We start from the raw sequence: 24,428 nt of genomic DNA on the forward strand, positions 1-24,428 counted from the left end.
CTGAAAGGTCTGTCAGCCTCTGTTTCCTCAATTTGAACCTCTGCTCCTCCCTCAACAAGGTAACAATGCTCTGCTTAGGGTTCCCTCCTGTGCCAGGATCTAAAAAGTGTCTCTGGGCAGAAAGTCTGAGTGATCACAGGGTCACCTCATTAGTTTCTCTTCCCTGAGGGGCCACAGTCTGTGCCACTCATTGTCCCGTTTTGTAGTGCTAGACAGCACTGGTGATTCCTCATGGCCATCAGCAGCATTCCTACTCTGCAAGGTGAAGTCAGGTTAGGGAACATGCTGTCCCTACTCTGTGAGTTTCAGTCAAGAATTTGCAGTTCCTTTGGGAGGAGAACGGAAGTTGAGAGGGTCTTTGGACTTGGTGGTGTGGCTCTTTCCCTTGTTGTTTCACCTGAGCAGGAAGGCTCCCCGTCAGCAGTCATAGCCTTGTTCCCATGTTTGAGGTTCTTAACTGGTCCTCCTCTTTCTTTCTTTCACTCTCACTCCTCCAATCCACACTCCAAACAACAGCCACTGCGATCTTTCCAAACGGCAAACTCCGTTGTGTTGCTTCCCTGCTGAACATCCTCTGTGGTTTCTCATTCCCCTTAGAATAGAGTTTATTCTTGGTTCACGAGGCTCCGTGAGCCTTGAGGGTACGTACCTTTCCAGCATCCACTCTCAACACTTTCCCCTCTCCCAGTCTAAAGCCGTGGAAAACTATTCAACGCTGCTGTCCTGTTCTTTCATCTCTGAATTTTTGCTTTCTTGCTTCTTCTCCCGTTTGGCCTCTTTACTCCCAGTGTATCCCTCAGGTCTCGGCTTTAAATGCCATTTCCTGTGGAACACCACCCTGGTGTCTAAACCATCCACCTCCAAGTTGCTCATGTATCATGTCATCTTGGGTATAGTGGTCTGTCTCTCCCTTGCAAGCCCATAAGCCACCTGAGGGTAGAAGTCATGATTAACACACAGTAGGTGCTCATGCAATCAATATGCCTTGAATGACTCAGTTAGTGAAGGAATAAATATGTGCACTAGCCATATGTGTTGGCTTGTGACTGCCTTTTGGCAGGCAGGGTAGTAAGTGAGTGACTGATTACTCACTACATGGGGAGCTTCATTTTTTTCTTAAAAAATGATACGGTCATTACACTTACCGCATGTATCCAAGGCCCCTCAAGATGCTTCCCCTACCTCTGTGTCATTCCAGTTTATTTCCTGCTGCTTCCTTGATGCCCCACACTCCTTATTTCTCACTCCATTATTCTCAGTCCAAATCCTGTCCTGGATTACTTGCACCCTGTGCTCCCCTCCTCCCCTGCCAAAAAAACGCATAACCAAATTCCACTGTATTCCACTGGCTCCCCCAAGAAGCCATTGCCAGCTCTCTGAAAGCCTCGAGCCTCTTGGGTTTTCTAAAATATACATTTTATTGATTATGTTATTACAGTTGTCCCATTCTTTTTCTCCCCTTTATTCCCCTCCCACCAATATCCCCCCACCCCCAGTTCATGTCCATGGGTTGTACATATAAGTTCTTTGGCTTCTCCATTTCCTATACTATTCTTAACCTCCCTCTGTCTATTTTGTACCTTCTATTTATGTTCCTTATTCTGTGTACATTTTCCCCCTCCCCTCTGATCTCCCTCTCTGTGATTCTCTTCCTGTTCTAGTTGTTTGCTTAGTTTGTTTTTGTTTTTGTTTTTGTTTTAGGTTCAGTTGTTGATAGTTGTGAGTTTGTTGTCATTTTACTGTTCATAGTTTTGATCTTCTTTTTCTTAGATAAGTCTCTTTAACATTTAATATAATAAGGGCTTGGTGATGGTGAACTTGGCCTACCTGGGGAGCACTTTATCTGCCCTTCCATTCTAAATGATTGCTTTGCTGGATAGAGTGATCTTGGATGTAGGTCCTTGGCTTTCATGACTTTGGATACTTCTTGCCAGCCCCTTCTTGCCTACAAGGTTTCTTTTGAAAAATCAGCTGATAGTCTTCTGGGAACTCCTTTGTAGGTGACTGTCTCCTTTTCTCTTGCTGCTTTTAAGATTCTCTCCTTATCTTTAATCTTAGGTAATGTAATTATGATGTGCCTTGGTGTGTGCTTCCTTGCATTCAACTTCTTTGGGGCTCTCTGAATTTCCTGGATCGCCTGGAAATCTATTTCCTTCACCAGACTGGGGAAGTTTTCCTTCATTATTTTTTCAAATAAGTTTCAATTTCTTGCTCTTCCTTTTCTCCTGGCACCCCTATGATTCAGATGTTGAAACACTTAAAGGTGTCCCAGGGGTTCCTAAGCCTCTCCTTATTTTTTTGAGTTCTTGTTTTTTCACTCTGTTCTGGTTGAATGTTTACCTCTTCCTTCTGCTCCAAATCATTGATTTGAGTCCCGTTTTCCTTCCCTTTACTGTTGGTTCTGTGTATTTTTTTACTTATTTCACTTTGCATAGCCTTCACTTTTTCGTCCATTTTGCAACCATACTCAACCATGTCTGTGAGCATCCTGATTACCAGTGTTTTGAACTGTACATCTGACAGGCTGGCTATCTGTTCTTTGCTTGGGCTATCTGTTCCAAAGCTAATTTTGGAGCTTTGATCTGTTCTTTCACTTGGGCCATATTTCTTTGTCTTGGTGTACCTGTTATGCTGGAAAGGGCAGAGCCTTAGGTATTCACCAGGAAGAGGCAACCCGGGTCGCTGCGTTGTGACACTGTATGTGGGGGAGGGGTCCGAGAGAGAACAATGCTGCTTTCTGGGCTCTCGCCTGGCTTTCAATCACTTTCCCCGCTACCCACAAGAAAATTGGGTTCTTCTAGTGTTGATTCCCGGGTGGGTGGGTTTGTGTCTGTTCTAGGACCCTGTGGGTCTCTCCAAGACACTCTCTTGTGAAGCTGGGAGTTTCTCCCATTGCCACAACACCCACAGGTTTTTACAAACAGAGGTTTTGCGGCTTTCTTTTCCTGCACTGCAACCCTGGGTTGCGAAGTCTCTCTTGCTCCCCAGCTGATCCTCCCAATTTATCCGCATGCAAATGTGGGTCTGCCAGCTGCCTCCTCACCTGCCTGGTCCTCCAGCCACCACCTTGCCATGTGTCCTCTCCACCAGGGCTGCCCATCTCTGCCCCTCTTACTTGTCTGGGTGAATGTTTCTTCTTTAGCTCCTTGGTTGTCGGATTCCCATACAGTTCAACTTTCTGGCAGTTCTCGTTATTTTTTGTTTTTAAATTTGTTGTCCTTTTGGTTGTGCGAGGAGGCACTGTGTGTCTGCCTACACCTCCATCTTGGCCAAAAGTTCTGAAAGCCTCGAGTCTCTTCTGCAGTTATTGGTGACTGTCTTTAGGGCTTCCCCTGGCATTTCAGCAAGTTCTGTACACTATTTGACTAGTCATGTGATGTATGTGTACATTCCCATTATATACACTGTAAGGTCTTTCAAGGCAGGAAAAGAGCAAAAAAGAAGTGGTTAAAAGGGTTGGCTCCAAAAACAGGATATTCAGAGCTCTGCCATTCTGAGATTTGCGACTTTCCCACCTTGGGCATATCGCTTAACCCCCCTAGGACTCAGTTTCATCATTTCTAGAAGAGGGATAGATAATAATAGTGGCTGCTATGTAGTCCTGCTCTGGGGTTAAATGAGATATTTACCAACAGCACATACAGCAGTGTTAAATATAGCTTTCCTGTAATTACACTAATCTGCAGCATTCCACAGGCACACAAGTGATACGGACACGTCATCCATGAAGTCTGTGTGCTTTGTGTGCTTGAGGAGAGCACACAAAGAGCTGGTGCTGTTTAGATATACATTGGCTTTCACACAAAACTCTGGCTACCTGCTTTAGAAATAAAAATGATTCTGCAGTACAATGCAGGGAGATGGCCACCAGAGGGCAGTCAAAGACTGATGGACAAAATGGTAAAAAGGAAAAAGTTAAGACTGCCCTCATTTCATGCTTTTCTTTCACTCTCTTCTCAGTGATGCTGTGGCAACTGGAGCAAGAGTGTTTGCACATTAGTCAATGCTGGTCAACCAGATAATGAAGAAGTTATGATAAAGGAAGGGCCTCAGTGCAAGAAACGTTCTAGCTACTGAAAGGAGGGTGGCCAGAAATTATTTCTTTTCCTTTGTGGCACCCTCCTACCACCCATGACGAACTTGCTGTCTCAAGCACACAGCTCAGACTAGGGATTGCAAGAATTTAGATTTACCTCCTAACTCTGGCACTCAAAGCTCTCTCTTCAGTGGGCTCCCAGCCAAGCACACCTCATTTGAAAATCTCTCCAACCATTCTTACAAATGGTCCAGCCACCAGACCTAATGATTGCCTCTCCTCCACACCTTTTCTTGGGCAACTCTCGACCTAGAATTCTCTTCTCCCCATCTACAAAGGTCAAATGGCAACCTTCTTTCCCAGCTTAACTGAAGGCCACCTCTTTTATGAGCCTTCTCTAGTATCTCAGGCCTAAGACACCTTTCTAACGCTAGCATTTGTGGAGCTTGGGTCCCATCTCTCTATTAGGGTCCATATGCCCCCTTCACTTTTTGTAGTATGGATTAGAGGTGATTGTGTAAGGTACCTAGCACAGTGCCTTGTTCACACAAGCATGGAATCTGTTACTGTATTATACTAATCATTCTCATTGCAATTAATAGTATGTAAGTCTTACCACCCTAAAAGCATGAGGGTAGGAGTTATGTCAGGCTCCCCTTGCATGTGTGAGCATTTGTGAAAAGTTTGCTGCACAAATAACCACAGAAATTAGTGAGTTGGTCAATTCCTAACTCATTCCTGAGATAACATTAGGAGCAAATGACTCCCTGTATTTTGTGATTGTGATTTTGAAATACAACTCAGGAAATCTATTCATTTTCCTCTCTTAATTATGAAGCCAATATGTAGTCATTTAAAAAAAATTCAAGCAGTACAGAAAAGTTTAAAGAAGAAAGTGGAAGTTAACACAATCTTACAGAGCAGAGGTAACCACTCTCATGAACTTACACACACACACACACACACACACACACACACAGAGTTAAATAAAAGTGATCACGCTGTATATGCTTATAATCTGCTTTTTACTCAACAGTGGGTCATGGATGCTTTCCCATTTATACAGATAATTCCTTCTTATTATTCCTTTACAATATAATATCCTTTTCAGATGCATAGTATTCCACCATTATGAGGTATCATGCTTTATTAAAATACAAATGTTATAATTTATTTTGCTAAAATATAAATGGCACACAAGAATGTGAAGACATTTAGCCACTACAGCCATTAACACTCTAATTCTTGCTGGACTTGTTTGACCTCAGACTGAAGCCTTGGTGGGGAGGTGTAAGGAGGCGATGCCTCACTTACACTTTCAGGGGCCCCATTCGGGCCACAGGCTGAGGCCGGTGCAGTGCCTCTAGGTGGCTGAGGGATGGGTGGTCCTGGCCAAGGGCTGAATGAAGGAGAGCAGGTTGGTGTTGAAAATGCATTTTTCTAAGTAGACACATTCAGCCTTGACTGACGTTTCGGGCCTCACTCCCAACCCCCAATACAACAAGGCTTAGCCAAGTTCAAAGCTGCCAGAAGGAAATTGTTTCCATATTACTCAAAGCTGGCCAACCAGCTAATAAGGAAATTACAAGGAGGAGGAAAATAAAAAGTGGTTAGAGAGGGAGGAATATTGAGTGCTTATTATCAACCATGCTATATGCTATGTGAAACATTTGACAATATTCAACATCTATTCATGATAAAATTTTCATGAAAAAAGTAGGATGAGGAGAGGGGGTGGAGTGGGATGGGTGAAGGAGGGCAAAAGGGGAAAAACTGCAACAATTGTAATAGAATAAACATGGTTTAAAAATAAAAAATATAAAAAACTATATACATATATGCCAAATAATATAATAAAAACACACGAAGAAAATAAATATAAAATACCAATAAACTTAAAAAAGAAAAAAAAAAGAAGAAGAAGAAGAGAACTTCCTTCACTTGGCAAAAACGACCGGGAAAAACCTATGACTAACAATACTTAATGGGGAAGGATTAAATGTACATTACCTGGTAACCCTTTCAATGGCCCTGTTATCCCCGTTTTATAGATGAAGGAGGTCAAGGCTTATAAAATCAATAAATTCATCCAAAGTCACACAAGCAATAAGAGTCGGAGTGCTCTAAGAAATTATCAGGCTGCTGTCAAGCAGAATCGTAATCTTTCAAAGTCTTGCTAAGACTCTAAAATTGTGTATAACTTCTCCCCCATCTTGAAATTTGGATTTAGATAAATCGAGTTCGAGCAGCAACTTTGATGTATTTGGCATCAGATAATCTCACAAAGGTATTTTGGGAGATACAACTTGAGGGGAGTTAGGCTGAGATTCTTAGACCAGGATTAACCTTACTTCTGTCATTCATGCATTCATCCAACAAATGCTTATCGCACATCTACTCTGTGCCAGACACTGCGCTAGGCTCTGGCCTATCCACACTGTTACCTCCTGGAGCCTCCAGTCTAGAAGCAGACACCCATGGGATGGTGACAGCCGAATGCTAAATCACAACTTTGACAGATGTCCTTAGACAAAAAATGGTAGAGGGGAAGCATGATCGGATGATGTGACCCAGCGTGTGAGATCAGGAAAATGACTTACGGTCTGAAATCTAAAGGAAGGAATAATGTGCCAAAGGCTCCCATGGCAGGAGCGAGCAACCCAGGCATGTGCCCTGACCCAGAATTGAACTAGTGGCCTTTTGCTTTGCAAGACGATGCCTAACCAACCAACCGAGCCACACTGGTCAGGGCTTGATTCTATTTCCCACCGCCCCCCCCCCCAGCAAAGGAGTGGCACAGTGTGGGGTAGGCAAAGGACTGGATCTGGAATCATGCAGATCCTGGTACAAATTCTAACTCTGCTACAATGTTGAACTGTACGACCTTGGATTTCACATTGCTGAGTTTTTGTTTCCCATCTGTACAGTGAAGACACATCTCACCAGCTCCTTGTTATATTAGTGAGGAACAAAAAGAATACCTCTGCAAGTGTAATAAATTACAATGCACAATGACGCTGGTCCTTAACCATTAATGTGTGTAAGAATCAACTGAGTACATTTTTTAAACGCGCATTCCCAGGTTCTGCTCATTAAGATGCTTTGGTAGGTCCAGCACTGTGCCTTGGAATCCACATGTTACCAAATACCCTTAATAATGGCGATGCTGAAAGCTCTTGGATCACAGTTTAAGAAACTGCACTCTGCAAATACATTTCAGTGGAAGGAAAGAGGTTAAGTTGCAGAAGTTATTCTTAGCTTCCCTTATAATGAAATTTATTCTGTGCTTTTCTGCATAAAAATTTTACAACGTCTCCACTACTGCTGATTAACTAATGAGGACAGAAATCTTTGTTCTGGTCATTCTCTTACATTCATAGCAAGTACGTGGAAATAGGGTGTCAATCAGACAAACAGAGCATCTCCAGGAATTTCACCTCATTTGTGGGTATGTTTGGATAATAGGACTTGGCAGACTTAACAGAATTGTCCTCAGCTTTGTTTTTGTACTCTGACTGTCTAACTTTTGTCACAAAGTAAGTGGCCTAGTGACTCCTGGTGGCATGGCTGAATCCTGGGCTTCACCCTGCCTCCAACAGGCATTGTGCAGGGTTAGCCCCCAGGAGCTCCGCCTCACGATGGCCATCACAGACCGCCAGGACATTTGGTGCCCAGTACTGGCAGGGGTTTTACAATTGCTAAGCAAAGACTCAGCTTCCATGCTTCTCAGAGGATGCTGCCCTCATGGACGGCTGCACCGGCGGAGAAGGCCTGCTTCCAAGGGTGACTAGGGCAGCAGAGTGATGAAGTGTGGTCCCTTGGGCTCATGGCCAGGGTGCAATGGCTTGGATGTGACAACCTCAACACCAGGGCATGGGTGTTCTGCTCTCCTCTTAGGTAACAGCAAACAGGGCAGTTAACAAAGTTTTCAGAAATGGCTGTAGAGACTTGCCTCCCTTGGACTGCATTCAGACTTCACACTGATAGAGAAAGGAAGGTGCTTACATGGAATTGCAAGATTATTAGTCTTTCAGCAAATATTTACTGAACTGCTGCTGTTTTTGAGCCAGGCATCATTCCCGGTTTTTTACTGAAATGTAAATAAAATATACAAAACCCACCATTATGAACCTGAGAGTCTCGTCTAGCAGCAGGAAACAGACAATAGAGACTAGATGGACTTGATTGCCCTTTGGAGGGTCTACAAAGACCATTTGTTGAATTAGCTGAAACCTGAATCAGTAAACAAAGAGGTCGCAGTGCAGTGCTTTCTGCGCCCCGCCTGCCAAGACCCCCTGTGCAGAGCGCACGCTGCCCGTCGACCTTCTCCCCGCCCCTCCAGCCCTCTGCTCCCCCGAGTGGTGGACCTGTGGATCGCACCTTACTCAGCCTCTCACTGAGAGAAAATTTACGTAAAAACTTGAAATTTGGAAAGTCCCTTTCTCCCCTGCCCACTTCTTGATTTGAATGAAGATGAAATTTGCATACCATAAAATTAACTGTTTTAAAGTGCACAATGCAGTGGCATTTGGTGTACTTACAATGTTGTGCAATTACCACCTCTAGTTCCAAAACATTTTCATCACTCCCAAAGAGAGCCCCGTAATCCATTAGTGGTTACTTCTCACTCTCCTCTTCCTCCTGCCTCTGGAAACCACCAATCTACTTTCTGTCTCTGTGGGTTTAACTATTCTAGATATTTCATGTAAATGGAAACTACATATAAGATGTGGTTTTATATTTCTGGCTTCTGTCACAAAAGCGTATTTTTTAGCACTAAAAATATTCAGGTGAAGCTGCAGGTTTTACTTATGGCAGAAAAGAAAATGCTGTCAAAGGCTCTTCTGATTTCTTTGGTTTCTGTAGGTGGAACAAGGAAAATAAAACGTTTAGTGCTTGCTAGACTTCTATTTCCTAGGGCTAGTTTGCTTTGGATAAAGATCCAGAATAAGATGACAATAGAATAGCATTAATAGATCATCTCAGAGCCTTACCTCAATTTCTGCCCTTACTGGTCAATATGAGCAACTGTTTGAATAGAGAAGATTACAGAGATGGTTTTCTGCAGGCGGTGGTTACGGGAGGGGGGCGGGTCTCAGATGTGGAGAGGTTTGAAGTGGTCTTACTTTTCCATTTATGGAGTATTATCATTGATCCATGCAAGAACCTTCTTTAATTTTATTTTCATCAATGCATTTTATTCCCAGACTTTGAGATAGGTATTATTACTGCATTTTAAAGATGATGAATCTGAGGCTCCAAAAAATTTAAGCTCTGTACAAATTCATGCATCTTTCTCCTGACAATGCAGACTGCGTTTTTATACTCTAGGGAGATTCCTAAAATAGTGAGCAATGACATTTGTAGGAACGCTTAATCATGCCAACACTAGAAGCCTGATGAACTTTCAGTGAAAGCCAGCATGGGTCTGGCATGAGATCTAGAGTTAGACTGAGGCAGGTACCTGCCCTACACAGAGAAAGATCGGAGCTGGCACCGAATAAGATGGCCAGACCAGGCTCAAGTCAGCCAGATGCCTTCTATGCTTCATACTGCTTTTCATAAAGTGTCTGGTGGTGGGGGAAGGTTTGTGAATTCTCTGTCCTGTTTCAAGTCTACGAAATATAATGGTTCTTAATGAGAGCTATTGTGGCATTCTTTGTTTTCACATGATTCTTTCATGATTGCATTTGACGAAAGGATTGAGATACCAGCTAATCGGCTTTAATAGCACTAAAACATATACACACAGAGACCATTAAAATCACATTTGTTAACTCAAGAATATTTATGCAACTGTATTTCTGCACTCAGTTAAATGCCGGGATAAAGCAATGAATAAGATAAGCAGTGTTCTTACTTCACTGAGATTATCTCCTAATGGAAATACATAGCAGAAAACATCTATAGTAATGAACTAAATAACTTCTCTGATAATGGGTATCAAGAGAAAGTACAGGTGCTCTGAATGATATGACAGGGAAACCTAATCTAGAGTGGGAAGGGGGAAAAGGTAAAGAGAGATGACATCAAATTGCGTATCCATCTATATCTACATGTATCTCTATATAGATATGAACAGATACTCATGAAAACTTAAACATGATTATCTCCACACAGTGGACATTGGAATTTTGTGGGATTATTTATATATATGTATATTTACAGAAAGTTACATATGTAAAATCTCCATTAAAGTTATTTTTGTTTTTTTTTTTTAAAGATTTCATTTATTTATTTTTAGAGAGAGGGGAAGGGAAGGAGAGAGACAATAGCTGTGCCAGAGAAACATCAATCTGTTTCCTCTCCCACGCCCCCAACCAGGGACCTGGCCTGAAACCCAGGCATGTGCCCTGACTGGGAATTGAACTTGATGACCTTACTCTTTGCTGTAGGATGCCCATCCCACTGAGCCATACCAGTCAGGGCTAAAGTTATTTTTAAAAGGAATTTTGTATGCAGATAAGGTACATACACGCTTTTTGAAAGTTAGATCTGAACAAAATCGAGTCAGAGCTATAGCTGGGTTAAACCTTATTCATTTTGTATCTTTGACGTTGTAGCTTTGACATGGTAAAGAGCAACTTGATACTCACAGAGGGACTCAGGAAATCTCAGATGTTTCATTTTTCCAAGGAACAGATTGCAAAATACTCATTACAAACTCAAAAGCTGGCAGTGCCCACTGTATCCTAGTGGAAGCCACCACAGAAGGTGAATCTTTCTGTAACACTAGCAGTTAATCTCCTTTATGAAGCAACCTCTCTGGGGCCAGGGCCCCTCTGAAGTGGAAGAGGCTGGGCAGAACTTCCGCTACTTGGGAGCTTGCTGTCTAGTAGGAAAGACAAGTCCAGCACATAAACACACATTCTGATGCACATGGGCTATATCCTCTCATTCCTGTGCCTAACCCAGAATGTCAGACAGGGAACTTTAACAGGTCATTTAACCTCTGCGGTGTTGAGTGCCCATGAATCACTTGACAGGGTTAATTTAAAATGTGGAGGATTGTTCTCATGCTAAAATTATATATTAAATTGAGCTTGCATGTAAATTTGTTTAGGACACAGTCTATTCTGCTTAGCAGCTTCTCTGAGTTCATGTTGAAAATGGCTTAAAAATCATCTCCTTGGACAGTATCTGGGCACTTATGTGCCTTGTCATTCCAACAAAATCCTGTGGACTAAGTTTTTTCCAAATGACGAATGTGAAGCTCAGAGAAAGTAAATATTCCCTTCTCTCCTTCAGCACCTCCATGCAAGTTCACCCACTTAAAGTGCACAGCTCAATGTATCTTCACAGAATTGTGCAGCCGTTCCCATAAACTAAATTTAGAACATTGTCATCACCATATCCATTAGCAGGGAGGCCTCATTTTCTACTTCCTGTCTCCATGTTCTGCACCTTGTAAATCTACAGAGTCGTGCAATATGTTGCTTCTGTGACTGGTTCTTTTTATTTAGCAGAATTTCAAGGCTAATTCGTGTTGTTCTGTGTAACTGTACTTCAGGTGATGTGCAGGAAGCCATTATAACACCCCTGGGGCACGCTCTCTGGCTGCTGCCGCCACCTCTGCTTTTGCCTTCGGTACACCCTTAAAGAGCCAACACCACGACTGCCTCCAAGTACTTCACAACCAATAAAAAGGGAGCAATCTTGGAATTAAAGGCTGAACTCGACACTGAAAAAGATAAAAGAGAAAGGAAGCTGTGAAGAAAGTGATTGCTGCTATGACTGTGGGGAAGGGTGTGAGCTTTCTCTTTCCAGATGTAGTGAATGATATGCAGACCGACAACCTGGAACTAAAGAAGCTTGTGTATCTCTGCCTGATGAACGACGCCAAGAGTCAGCCGGACAAGCCCATCATGGCTGTCAACAGCTTTGTGAAGGACTGTGAAAATCCCAGTCCTCTGAATCGGGCCTTGGCAGTCAGAACCATGGGGCGTATCCTGGCGGACGAGACAACAGAACATCTCCGTCAGCCCCTCCACAAGTGCTTTAAGGATGAAGATCCCTGTATTTGGAAAACAGCAGCAGTCCGAGTGGTAAAACTCCATGTTATTAATACCTGAATGGTGGAAGATCGGGGATTTCTGGATTCTCTTCAGGATCTCATAGTAGATTCAAATCCAATGGTGGTGGCTAATGCTGTAGCAGCATTATCTGAAATCAGTGAATCACTCCCAGACAGCAACTTATTTGATCTGAAGCCACAGAACGTTAATAAGCTGTTGACAGCCGTGAATGCGTGCACTGAGTGGGGCCAGGTTTTCATCCTGGACTGCCTGTCCAATTACAACCCTGAAGACGGTCATGAGGCTCAGAGCCTCTGCGCGCAGGGAACGCCCCAGCTACCTCACGTCAACTCAGCAGTGGTGCTTTCAGCAGTAAAAGTCTTAATGAAATTTCTAGAGTTGTTGCCCAAGGACTCTGATTACTACAATATGCTGCTCAAGAGGTTGGCCGCTCCACTCATCACTTTGCTGCCTGGAGAGCCACAGGTGCAGTACGTCGCCCTGAGGAACATCAAACTAATTGTTCAGAAAAGGCCTGGAATCTTAAAGCAGGAAATCAAAGTCTTCTTTGTGAAGTATAATGATCCCATCTATGTGAAACTAGAGAAATTGGATGTCATGATTCATTTAGCATCCCAAGCCAGTAGAGCTCATGTCTGGCCAAACTGAAGCGGACGTTGGCTTTGTTTGCAAAGCTGTGCGGGCCATTGGGCAGTGTGCTGTCACGGTGGGCGATCTGCAGAGCATTGTGTAAGCACATTGCTGGATCTCATCCAGACCAAGGTAAATTGTGAGGTCCAAGAGGCAATTGTTGTCATCAAAGACATCTTCCAAAAGTATTCCAGTAAGTATGAAAGTATCATTGCTACTCTGTGTGAGAACTTAGCCTCACTGGATGAGCCAGATGCTCGAGGGCCTATGATTTGGATTGTGGGAGGAGATGCTGAATGAATTGACCATGCAGATGAGTTACTAAAGAGCTTCCTGGAGGGTTTTCGGGATGAAAGCACGCAGGTGCTGCTCACTCTGCTCACTGCCATAGTGAAGCTGTTTCTCAAGAAACCATCAGGAACATAGGAGCTGGTACAGCAGGTCTTGAGATTGGCAGCACAGGAGTTGATAATCCTGACCTTTGAGACAGGGGCTATATTTATTAGCGGTTTCCCTCAATGGACCCTGTCACAACCAAAGAAATAGTCCTGTCTGAGAAGCCACTGATCTCAGAGGAGGCACATACTATTGAGCTGGCTCTGCTGGGTGAGCTAATCTCCCACATTGGTTCTTTGGCACCTGTGTACCACAAGCCTCCCGATGCTGTTGTGGAAGGAAGTCACGGGATCCATGTCAAACACTCGCCAATATATCATGGGAGCACTAATGCTGGTGACAGCCTTATTGGTAGCACCACTGCCACAAACCCGGGACAGCTTCAGGTTATTCCCTCTCAAGGTGACCTTCCGGGAGACCTTTTAAACCTTGGCCTCGGTCCCCTAGTCAATGTGCCACAGGCATCCTCTATGCAAGTGGGAGCAGCGGATCTCTTGGGAGGAGGACTAGCTAGTCTGCTGGCAGTGACCTTGGCAGGGGCATTGGAGGAAGTCAGGCAGTGGGACAATCCTTCATCCCATCATCAGTGCCTACAACCTATGTTCCTTCACCTACTCTTGCTGTGGTCAGCAATGGTCTGAATGATCTATTTGAACCCTCTACAGGGATGCACATGGCACATGGTGGATATGTGCTTCCTAAGGCTGCCTGGCTGCCTGGCTGCCTGCAGTAAAAGCTAAAGGCTTGGAGATTTCTGGAACATTTACTCATCACCAGGGGCACATCTATATGGAAATGAACTTCACCAACAAAGTTCTGCAGCACATAACAGACTTTGCGATCCAGTTTTATAAGAACAGCTTTGGTGTCCTCCCTAGCACTTCCCTGGCCATCCACACACCTCTGATGCCAAACCAGAGCATCGATGTGCTTCTCAACACCTTGGGCCTAGTCATGAAGATGGAACCTCTGAATAACCAGCAGGTGTCTGTGAAAAACAACATTGATGTCTTCTACTTCAGCTGCCTCATCCCGCTCAGTGTGCTTTTTGTAGAAGATGGCAAAATGGAACATCAGGTCTTCCTTGCAACGTGGAAGGATATGCCCAATGAAAATGAACTTCAGTTTCAGATTAAGGAATGTCATTTAAATGCCAACATTGTTTCCAGCAAGTTGCAAAACAACAACAGTTTATAGTATTGCCAAGAGAAATGTGAGAGGGCAGGACAGGCTGGACCAACTTCTGAAGCTCACCAATGACATTTGAATCGTGGCTGAGTTATGTTTCCAGCCAGGAAATCCCAATTATACACTGTCCCTGAAGTGACACTCCTAAAGTCTCTCAGTACATCTATGAGGCCTATGACAGCATGTTGAGAAACCAGTAGATTGATCCAGTGCTTTCTAGCCACACTATGATTGGTGCAAACCAAGAACTCTTAACTGGAAGAAATTGTATTGCTATGTAGAATCTGAACCCAAATACACTGAGACCACCCACCAAAGTAGTGACTAATGTAACCTGTGCTAAATTAGGGCACAACCTGTTGAATAGCTTTAGCTTCCTGTGAACGTTTGTTAACCACTGTTTCAATCACTTCCCACTTCTTGCCACCTGCTGCTGTCTGCTTTTGTTTGCGGACTTCTCCACACTGTGCCAGTGGCTGGCATTTTTGAGTATAGCTTGATATTTTGCAATTGAGAGTTCATGTCAAAAGCAGAAAAAGACAAAAAAATATTAAGGCAAGGGTAAGTGTCAGTGAAACATAAAAAAAAACAAAAAAACCTGTACTTAAGTCCTTTATGTGGGTGAATAATATTCCATTGTATAAATATATCACATTTTATCTGTCAGTTGATGGGCATTTGGGCTGTTTATACACCCTGGTGTCATGAATAATGCTGTTATGAATATTTGTGTACTAGTTTTTGCATGGACATGTGTTCCCATTTCTCTTGGGTATATACTGAGGAATAAGCAGAATTGCCAGATCATGTGGTAACTTTATGTTTCACATTTTGATCAACTGTCAAACTTTTTTGCAAAGTGACCTCACCATTTTGCATTCTCAGCAGTAATGAATGCAGGTTCCAATTCCTCCACATTCTCCCTAACACTTTTTGATTATGACATCCTAAGTGGATACGAAATGGTAGGTCATTGTGGTTTTGATTTGCAACTTTCTAATGACTCAAGATGCTGAACATCTTTTAATGTGCTTATTGGCCATTTGTACATCTTCTTTGGAGAAAAGTCTATTCAAATCCAGTGCTCCTATTTTAATTGACTTATTTGTCTTTTTATTATTGAACTGTGAGGGTTCTTTATGCATTCTGGATAAAATCACTTATCAGATATATCATTTGAGATATCTCTCTTTCTTGTGAGTTGTCTTTTCATTTTCTTAATGGTATTATTTGCAGCACAAAAGTTTGAAATTTTAATACAGTCCACTTTATTTTTTTTCCTCTTGTCATGCTTTAGGTATTGTAGCTAATAGCCTATTGTTTAACTCAAGTTCACAAATATTTATTTTAAGCTTTCTTCTAAGAATTCATAGTTTTATACCTAGTGTTTAGGCCCACTTTCTAGTTTGAGTTAATTTCGGTGTATGGTATGCTATAGGGATTCAACATGATTCATCTGTATGTGGGTGTCCAGTTGTCCCGGCACCACATGTTGATAAGATCATCTTTCCCCATTGAATTGCCTTAGCACCTTCCTCAAAAATCAACTGTGATAACTGTAAAAGTTTATATATGAACTCTTAATTCTGTTCCATCTATCTTTGTACTAGTACTACACTGTCTCGGTTACAGTATATTTTGAAATAGAAAAATGTAAGCCCCCTAGTTTTGTTCTTCTTTTTTGAAGATTGTTTTGGCAGTTTTGTGGTCTTCGCATTTTTGTATAAATTTCTATAGGATCAGCTTGTCCATTTCCGGAAAAAAATTGCATGTAACTGTAAAGTACATTTTGTTCTTTCTCTTTCTCTTCTTTCTTGATATTAGACTCAAAATACATGTCATTGGCAGGCACTCATATTATTCCAGGTGCTATGTTATTGAATAATGATTCCATATTCAATTCTTACCAAAGGAAAATATAACTATAGCAGTCAAAAGATGTGTAATATGATGGTTTTAAAGATTTTGGAGCTTAATAACTTGCTAACTGTTGTGCTTCAAAGGCTTTTATACTGTGTTGCTGATCACTGAGTAGGAATTAAGGTTACATGCTTAGAATCTAACATTTGATATTAAACAGTCAGCTGGTTTATTGTTAAAATTTTAATGATTTCCTTTTAAGTGATGAGTTGGGGATTAGAGTTTGCTCTTAGTAAACACTTTTCCACAAATAATATATTGTAGATGATAAAAATATTGCTTCCAATGAAAAATCAGGTTGTATATAACTGAGACTCCCTTTTTTTATTTTAAACTAATGTTTTTCAGCATTCAAAAGCCCCGAGTCCTGTGATTTTTGAATAATCACACAGTAGAAAAATTGAGGAGAAAGAGTTGCATTGATAACATCTTTTTTTTCAGTGATAAGTGTGTTACCTACTCAATTCATTTAGGCAATACTAATTGAAAATAATGAGGCAGACTCTGTGCCCATCTTCAGGATTGGAGTGGGAGCAAAACGGACAGACTCTACGCCGTTATGCTGGTCAAGTGGAGACTTTCCTCTGGGCCTGCCAATTTAGTACTGCGATCTGCACGTTCCTTCCAAATCCTTCTGCATTCCCAGCAGTGTGACCTTGGCCATCACATGTAACTTCTCTGAGTCTTACTTTCCTTGCATGTAAAATGTGTATAGGATTGTGAAAATTAGATGATGTGAATCAGTCATCTGGTGTGCAGCAGTGACATAGAAAAGAAGAATGGATTAAATGCGAGGCACATATCCGTGGCTGGTGTGGCTCAGTGGATTGAGTGCCAGCCTGTGAACCAAGGGGTTGCTGGTTCTGTTCCCAGTCAGGGCACATGCCTGAGTTGTGGGCCAGGTCCCCAGTAGAAGGCACATGAGAGGCAATCACACATTGATGTTACCCTCTCTCTCTTTTTTCCCCTCTCTTTAAAAATAAATAAATAAAATCTTTGAAAAACATATGGAGTACAAATCTTATGCACCCCTTTAAATTCCTACAGCTCCACATATCTCCCAGGACCCCAGCTACTCCACCTCTCAGTATGGTACCCTAAACTCTGCTTAACCCTATCATTCTGCTGCTTAAGTCCACCCAGAGTGTGTTATCTCTGTTTTGACTGGCCACATGCACTTTTGGAGTTTCTGGGCTTATTCACCATTTCTGGTTTTAGACAGACACAACATACCCGGGCTTCGGATCCAACAACCCAAGAGGTCACTGAAGGGACTGGATTACACAGCCCAGGATTATGGGGTGTTATTTCCTTTTGGGAAAAAATGGACCACTGGGAAACATCAGTTGGGAGGAATCTGGACAGAGAAATCCTCCCCCTTTCCTTTTTTCTCAAGAACAGCATCTCCTTACCACCCAAATGGAAAAATATCCAAGTAGATATGGCTACGTAGGAACTCTCTGTGTCCTTTCATGACTTGTCATGAAGCAGTAAATAGTGTCATTTCAGATGACTTCACATTCTTCCTTGCCAGGAATTTTGACACACTTCTGCAGAGTTCATGTCTAAATTTTATTGCCATTACTTTCTTTCTTGGTCGAAGGCTTTTTTTGTGAGTGTAGACTTTGTGCAAGAAATTGTTAAGAGCTCTAAGATATTAATTAGCTGGTAAACTAATAAAAAACTCATGGCTTGAATATGTTTCTGGAAGCCTCTTTTGCTTAAGATCAGGCTCTCTGGAAATTAAGAAATGGTAACACATGAAACATCCCAGCTGTCTGCTCCATCTCACTGAAGAACTGTTTAAGATAGAAAACTCAAACATCTTCACCTGCTTTTTCTCACTCATATTCCAGATCCTACCTATCACCAACGCTGGTCCATGGAAGTCATTAATATTTTTTAACCACTGCCTTGCTCTCTGTCCCATTATTAACTTATTCAGATTCCACTTACTACTCTTCTAGACAAAATCCTCAGAACTGTTGGTCAGCCAGCATCCAATCCCACCCTACTTGAATCCACTCTCCAAATTGCTACCATGTGAGTCCTTCTAAAAAGTATAAGATAGATTATTTTGCTCCTCTGGCCACACATCCTCAATAACTCCTCACTTTCTTTTAGAGAAAGTCTTCAGGTTAAACTCATTCTATGACCATCTGCCCCTCCTCCGCCAACTGAGTACTGAAAGTCATCACTTAACACCATGGATAATTCCCTAGAAACCATGGCTAGTTCAACTAAAACCACATATACCAAAACCATGTTTACCACAGGCTAATTAATATAAACAAAAGTTAAGTTCCTATGGCATATTTCTGCTCACAAAAACATCGAATGTCTAAATAAACCCAAACATGTCTAGTATTAAACATTGAAATAAATGTGAGCTCTGCAGATATTTCAGAAAGAGGATAGGCCAGGAGGGCTGCAGGCTGAGGCGAACGTAGTGCCGTGTGGATGGCCTGAAGGTCCAGGGCCCACAGCCTGGTGCTTCTCGTCCTGCTGTGGAGACTGGGCGCTGGGAAAGTAGCCACTGCCTTTGTCTCAGCTGCACCTGCCGCGCGGCCTGCTGGGCCGCCCAGCTGGGTCCTGGTGCCTGCGGATGTAGCTGCCCGGGGGCCTGGACCAGGCTAAGGGGCAGGTCTGCCCCTAATGGGGAAGGTCTGCTGGACACAGGGGTCTAGAGGCTCCGAAGGAAAGTGGGGTTGCTACGGGGTGGAGGATCCAAACATTTTAGAGTGCGCTCAGGAGGTGAGCCTTTAGCTAGAGAGTTTGAGAACCTAGTAGAAAGTGATGAAGTGGAAAGCCCGGGAAGCAGTCACAGGCCTCTTACTAAAGAAGAAATTATTGACCTAAGAGAAGAGCATTAGGATTCTATTGCTGAAAAGCAGAAAGACATTTTTTTAAAGAGAGAAAAACATCAATTTGTTGTTCCACTTACTTGTGCATTCATTGGTTGCTTTTTGTATGTGGTCTGACCGGGAGTGGAACCCACCACCTTGGCGCATCTCGATGATGTCCTAACCAACTGAGCTACCTGGTCAGGGCCCAGGAAGATCTTGATATAAAAATATGAAAAGAATTGACCTTACAAGAAGAGAGGTTAAGACTAGAAGAAGCAGCTTTATGGGCTGCACAGTGTGAAGCAGCCAGGGTAGCCAAGCAGCAGAGCCTCTGTGCGTGGACCGCCAGCCAACGGCGCAGAACATCAAAGCACAGGACCCAAGGATGACTTTGCATCTGGCCTGAGAAATACACAGTCACAGTATGAAATTTTTCTATGAAGTAGACTCTCATCACAAGCCACAGTTTTGACACCAGATACAGAAACAATTGTGGTTTGATGACCGAAGCTAAATTAACTAGTGGAAACGATGACAGCACATTCTTAGGTTTAGACTGGGAAGACGATGAAGGCAAGCATCAAATGTTTCCAGTGAGAAAGTGTTCTAAGACAGAGGAAGACATTCTTGCCGGAAAGTTATGCCGTGACAGCCTCTGCTGACTGCAGGGGGCAAGAGTGGGAGAGTGATTTTGGAGCGCGGACATTGGCGATGACAGTTCTGAGTAGTCTGGATTCGTAAAGCCTGTACTAGAAGCGCCTGATTCTGGCAGGAAGCAGCCTGATGAAGAGCAACAGAAGTGAGAGGGGAAGATTTTGTGAACCTGCTTAGCGGCCCTGAATACATGCTAAAAATCAACTGGCACATAGAAGCTGTGGTGAGCCTTTTCACAGGGAGGTAGAAACCATGTTATAAACGATATTAGAAAGGACTAGGAATGACGGGCTGTGTCTGAATTGTTTCAGGATTAAATGCAATTTCATCACCTGCCTTCTGTTCCAAAAACAATTGAATGGTTCTGTCATGCTAGCCATTAAATTTATTTTCATTCCTTTGTAGCATCCCAGTTTAGTATTTGTAGACTTTCACTTTTTAGTTTTATTTAGTATGTTTTCATGAGCTTATTTCAGAAGCTATGAAAATATTAAGGGATTTTGTGTTACTGCTCCGCACATGTGAAAGCTCATGAGAGTCCCTATCCAACATTATTTATTCCTACAACTTTTTTCAACCTTATTATCTATTGGTAATCACAATCAGTTTTAGTAGATGACTAGATAAATGCTTAAATATCATTTTCCTTCTACATTATTGCATATCCAAGTATGATAATGTTGACTCCATATGAAACAAGGAATATGATACAATAAAATACACTTTCAGAGTTTGGACACCTAAAGTTGGTAATCAAAAGTAATATTGAAGAAAATAAGTATATTAGGTTTTTCACTTCTTTTTACATGCACTATAAGTGAATATTGACTTTAAGTTAATTTATTTATTAAATTTCTACATGTCATTTTTTAAAATTTTATATTTCCAATTACTGGTCTTAGAAAGATTGTACATAGGGCATATTCCCTGTGCATGATTTAGTAAGAAAAGAAAATCTAAAAAGGTAACATGGGTATTGCAAAATAAATAAAATCCTTTTTGGTATGAAAAGATCTGTTGATTTTTATTAAGCTTTCCTTTGCCCTGTAATATAAATTGTATTTATGGGATAGAACTAAATCTGTCTGTCTGTCTGTCTATCTATCTATCTATCTATCTATCTATCATCTATAGCTATCTGTATATACTTTTTGTGGTATACAATGCACCTTCTTAACTCTAAAGTTTAGTTATCAATTTAAAAGGCCGAGAATAAAAGACACTCCCTGACTCCTTATCTTGATTTTGCTGAGGATTAAAATGATCTCAGTAAGCAAACTCTTTTTAATTTTTCCTTAGTGTTTTTTCTTTCTTTTTCTTGAAAAAATGACAGTGTGTATTCTCAAAAATATAAGAATGTCCGAATATAAATAGTAACTTAAAGTTCTTGCTGTACTTAAAAAAATCATGTAGTCCTTTCAACATTTGTACTGCTAGGCAATGGCATTTATAGTTGTTTTTTTTTTAATCTCATAGAAATAAGTATGACATTTTAAGTAATATTGTTTCTGTCTGTCTTAGCATCATTTAAGTTTTAGCTATATCATGGTAAATATTTTTAAGGCAATCTCTGTCCACACTGCCTGCATTTTAAAGTTCGTATATATCAGATGTATATTTTTGGTTCGGCATAAGCTACTATTGTAATTTTTTTTGCATTTTATTCATAAAGAATGTTTTGAAGGAATGGTAACTTCTTAAGGATTGTTAATAAACACAGTTTTACATTTAAAAACTAAAAAAAAAAAGAGATTAAACCCAAATAAGATAATTCTTTCCCAACCTACTTATTCCAGTTCAGGGTCACGGGGGCCAGAGACTCCCCAGCAGCTCAGGCAGGACCGCACCCTGGAAGGACGCCCTTCCATGTCAGGGCCCCTCACACACTCACACTCACACTCACACTCACACTCACACTCAAGGAATAAGGAGTATCCACTGTAATTTGTTGGCGTTATTTTGCTGTACAGAAGACTTGTATCCTCTCCACTATTCATTAATGTATTCATCACTCATTTATATGAGTGTGATCTTTCCTCCAAAAGGTAGGGTATGGAAGTGGTGGGTAGGAGAAACTTCACAGTGGAGAAGCTGGACAAACGCTACCTGAGCCAGGTGGCAAGGTGAACATCCATTAAACGTATCAATAGTATGTAACCTTGATATCATGTGATAAAAATGGCACTTTATGTGATCTTCCTTCCCCAAACTCATAGCCCTTGCTTAATCGTGAGACAATATCAGACAAATCCTATTTAAAAAGCATCCTACAAAATACCTGACTAGTACTCCTCAAAACTGTCAAGCTCATCAAAAAACAAAGAACTGCCACAGCCAAGAGGAACCAGTAGAGACATGTGACTCAATGTAATGTGGTATTGTGGATGGAATCCTGGAACAGAATAAAGACATTAAGTAAAAACTAAAGAAATCTGGATACAGTATGGACTTTAGCTAATAATAATGTATGAACACTGTGCCATTATCATCTCAATTTTCCTGTAAAACTGTAAATCATTCTGAAAAACAAAGCCTAGTCCTGGCCAGGTGACTCACTTGGTTGGAACATCATCCGTACACCAAGAGGTTGCAGGTTTGATGACCAGTCAGGGCACCTAAGAAAATGGTTGTGGGTTCAATCCCTGGTAGGGCACATACCGGAGGCAACTGACTGGTGTTTCTCTCTCTCTCTCTCCCCTCTTTTCTCTTCCCTCCCTTTTTCTCCCTCTCTGTCCCTCTCTTTCCTCTTCCCCTCCTCTCTCCTCTCTCTTTAAAATCAATAAACATGTTCTCAGGTAAGGACTAAAGAAATAAAAATAAAATAAAATAAAAAACAAAATCTATTTTTTTTTAAAAAGTTTCATTGTCCTCCAAACACAAAAACAAAAAAGACAACATTTCCATCAATTATTCCGATGTCATTCGGGGTCCCCCTGCTCACACAGGATGGGACACTACGTGCTATGACCTGGGAGAGACTCCCACAGAGTTCGTGCCCCCAGCAAGCCAGGCACTCATTTCTTGAGTTCCTAAAGTCTTTTCTGAGCTTGAGTCATAAATGCCTCCCTAAGGATCTAGACCTTATGTGTTTGGAAACCTTCAAGAAAGGTGTGCAAGAGGTGCAGCAAAAAGTGTGTAATGATACTATTGCTTCTGCCTCTCCTCCAGGTGGTGCATTTTACCTATACAGCTATTTGTAGTTAAAGCTTTGCCTTCCCTTTTAGAGTAAAACAATTTTTTCAAGCTGACAGTTTAGCTTGTCAGCTCAAGCTAACCTTTTTCTCCTTCTCATTCTTGCCGGGTTGGATTTAAGTGATCCTGGGATTTGCATCACATGTTGATGCTGGATGGTGGGTTGTACCTGCGAGCAGTGTTCCTACAGCCAAGAATTGGAGAACTGTAACTGGTCAAAAAGTGTGTTTTTATTTGAAAATCTTAAATATAATACAATTACATATATTGTATATATCTGGTACATAGAAATATAAAACAACATTATGGAATACAACGCAGCAATAAAACATTCATGTACTCACTAACCAAGCATAACAAATATCAGCAGTTTGTCATATGCATTTCAGATATTTCAAGAAAAGAAAAAACAGTAAATATATATCCAAGAAAGCACTGCGAAAATACTTACACAGAAAAATTGCATTCTAAGAATTTTTCACAGTATCTTGAATCAAGTAGGAAGTTAATATGCCCAGCCTTAAGAAAAGAAAAACAAAAATTGTAGTTCAAAGCACAGAGAAATAGAGAACTAGAAATGTGTACTTTTAAGAGGGGAAAATATCACGAGTTTCCTCTTACAGCATCAGGAAGTAATTTACTTGAAAAAAATATGGAAAGACTAAACCACACCTTGAGTCTAGGCTTCCTGGAACAGTACAATTGCACATACACGTACGCACACTAATATGCCCCAGTATTTTTTCTTCCTAGAATTTCCAAAATCACTGAGCGGCCATAAATACTGTGTTTCTGATTTCTTTCGCCTTGTATATCTAAACAACCATCACCTTATCATTTATTATCCTATTCCTTGATTTAGACAGTTGAGTGGTCTATCATGCAACTCCATAGTGCCATTAAATCATATCATTAATCATTTTATAATTTCATATCTTATACCCCCAACTGGGTTGCAAACCCTTTAACAAGACTTTGGGTGTTAGTATGATTTTAAAGCCCCAGAGTTCAGTGAATGGAGAAGTTGTGCACACTGTAAATCTTCAATAAATACATGTTGTTTCATTGAATAAACTGATGCTTTTTAATCTTTTTAAAGATTTTATTTATTTATTTTCAGAAAGAGGGGAAGGGAAGGAGAAAGAGAAGGAGAGAAACATCGATGTGTGGGAGAAACATCAATTGCTTGCTTTTTGCAAGCCCCCAACTGGGGACTCAGCCTGCAACCCAGGCATGTGCCCTGAAGGGGAATCGAACTGTCAACCTTTCTGTTTGCAGGCCAGTGCTCAGTCCACTGAGGCACACCAGCCATAGCTAAACTGGCATTTTTAATGTGTGTATTATGATTAGTGATTTGTTCTTGTTTTTAAATTTCCTGTTAACTCAGAGTAAATGCCCTCTATTCCTGAGATCATCATCAAATTCTATTAATTTTAAAATGCCCATCTCAAGCCCCACCCTTCTGTAAGTAGCCTGTCCAGCCCTCCGAACCATCAGTATTGACATTTTTAACCCATACAGATCGTTTGA

General features: G+C 41.5%; 2 pseudogenes; both read left to right on the forward strand.

The window, feature by feature from the left end:
• Nucleotides 1-9,056: 9,056 nt before the first annotated feature.
• On the forward strand, nt 9,057-14,486 carry LOC129069756 (AP-1 complex subunit beta-1-like; annotated as a pseudogene).
• Nucleotides 14,487-15,176: 690 nt separating this feature from the next.
• Nucleotides 15,177-19,855, forward strand: LOC129069757 (AP-1 complex-associated regulatory protein-like; annotated as a pseudogene).
• Nucleotides 19,856-24,428: the final 4,573 nt, after the last annotated feature.

The sequence above is a fragment of the Pteronotus mesoamericanus genome, unplaced genomic scaffold, assembly GCF_021234165.1.
Source record: "Pteronotus mesoamericanus isolate MK-2021 breed Mesoamerican mustached bat unplaced genomic scaffold, CSHL_Meso_final contig_24, whole genome shotgun sequence".
Classification (NCBI taxonomy): Eukaryota; Metazoa; Chordata; class Mammalia; order Chiroptera; family Mormoopidae; genus Pteronotus; species Pteronotus mesoamericanus.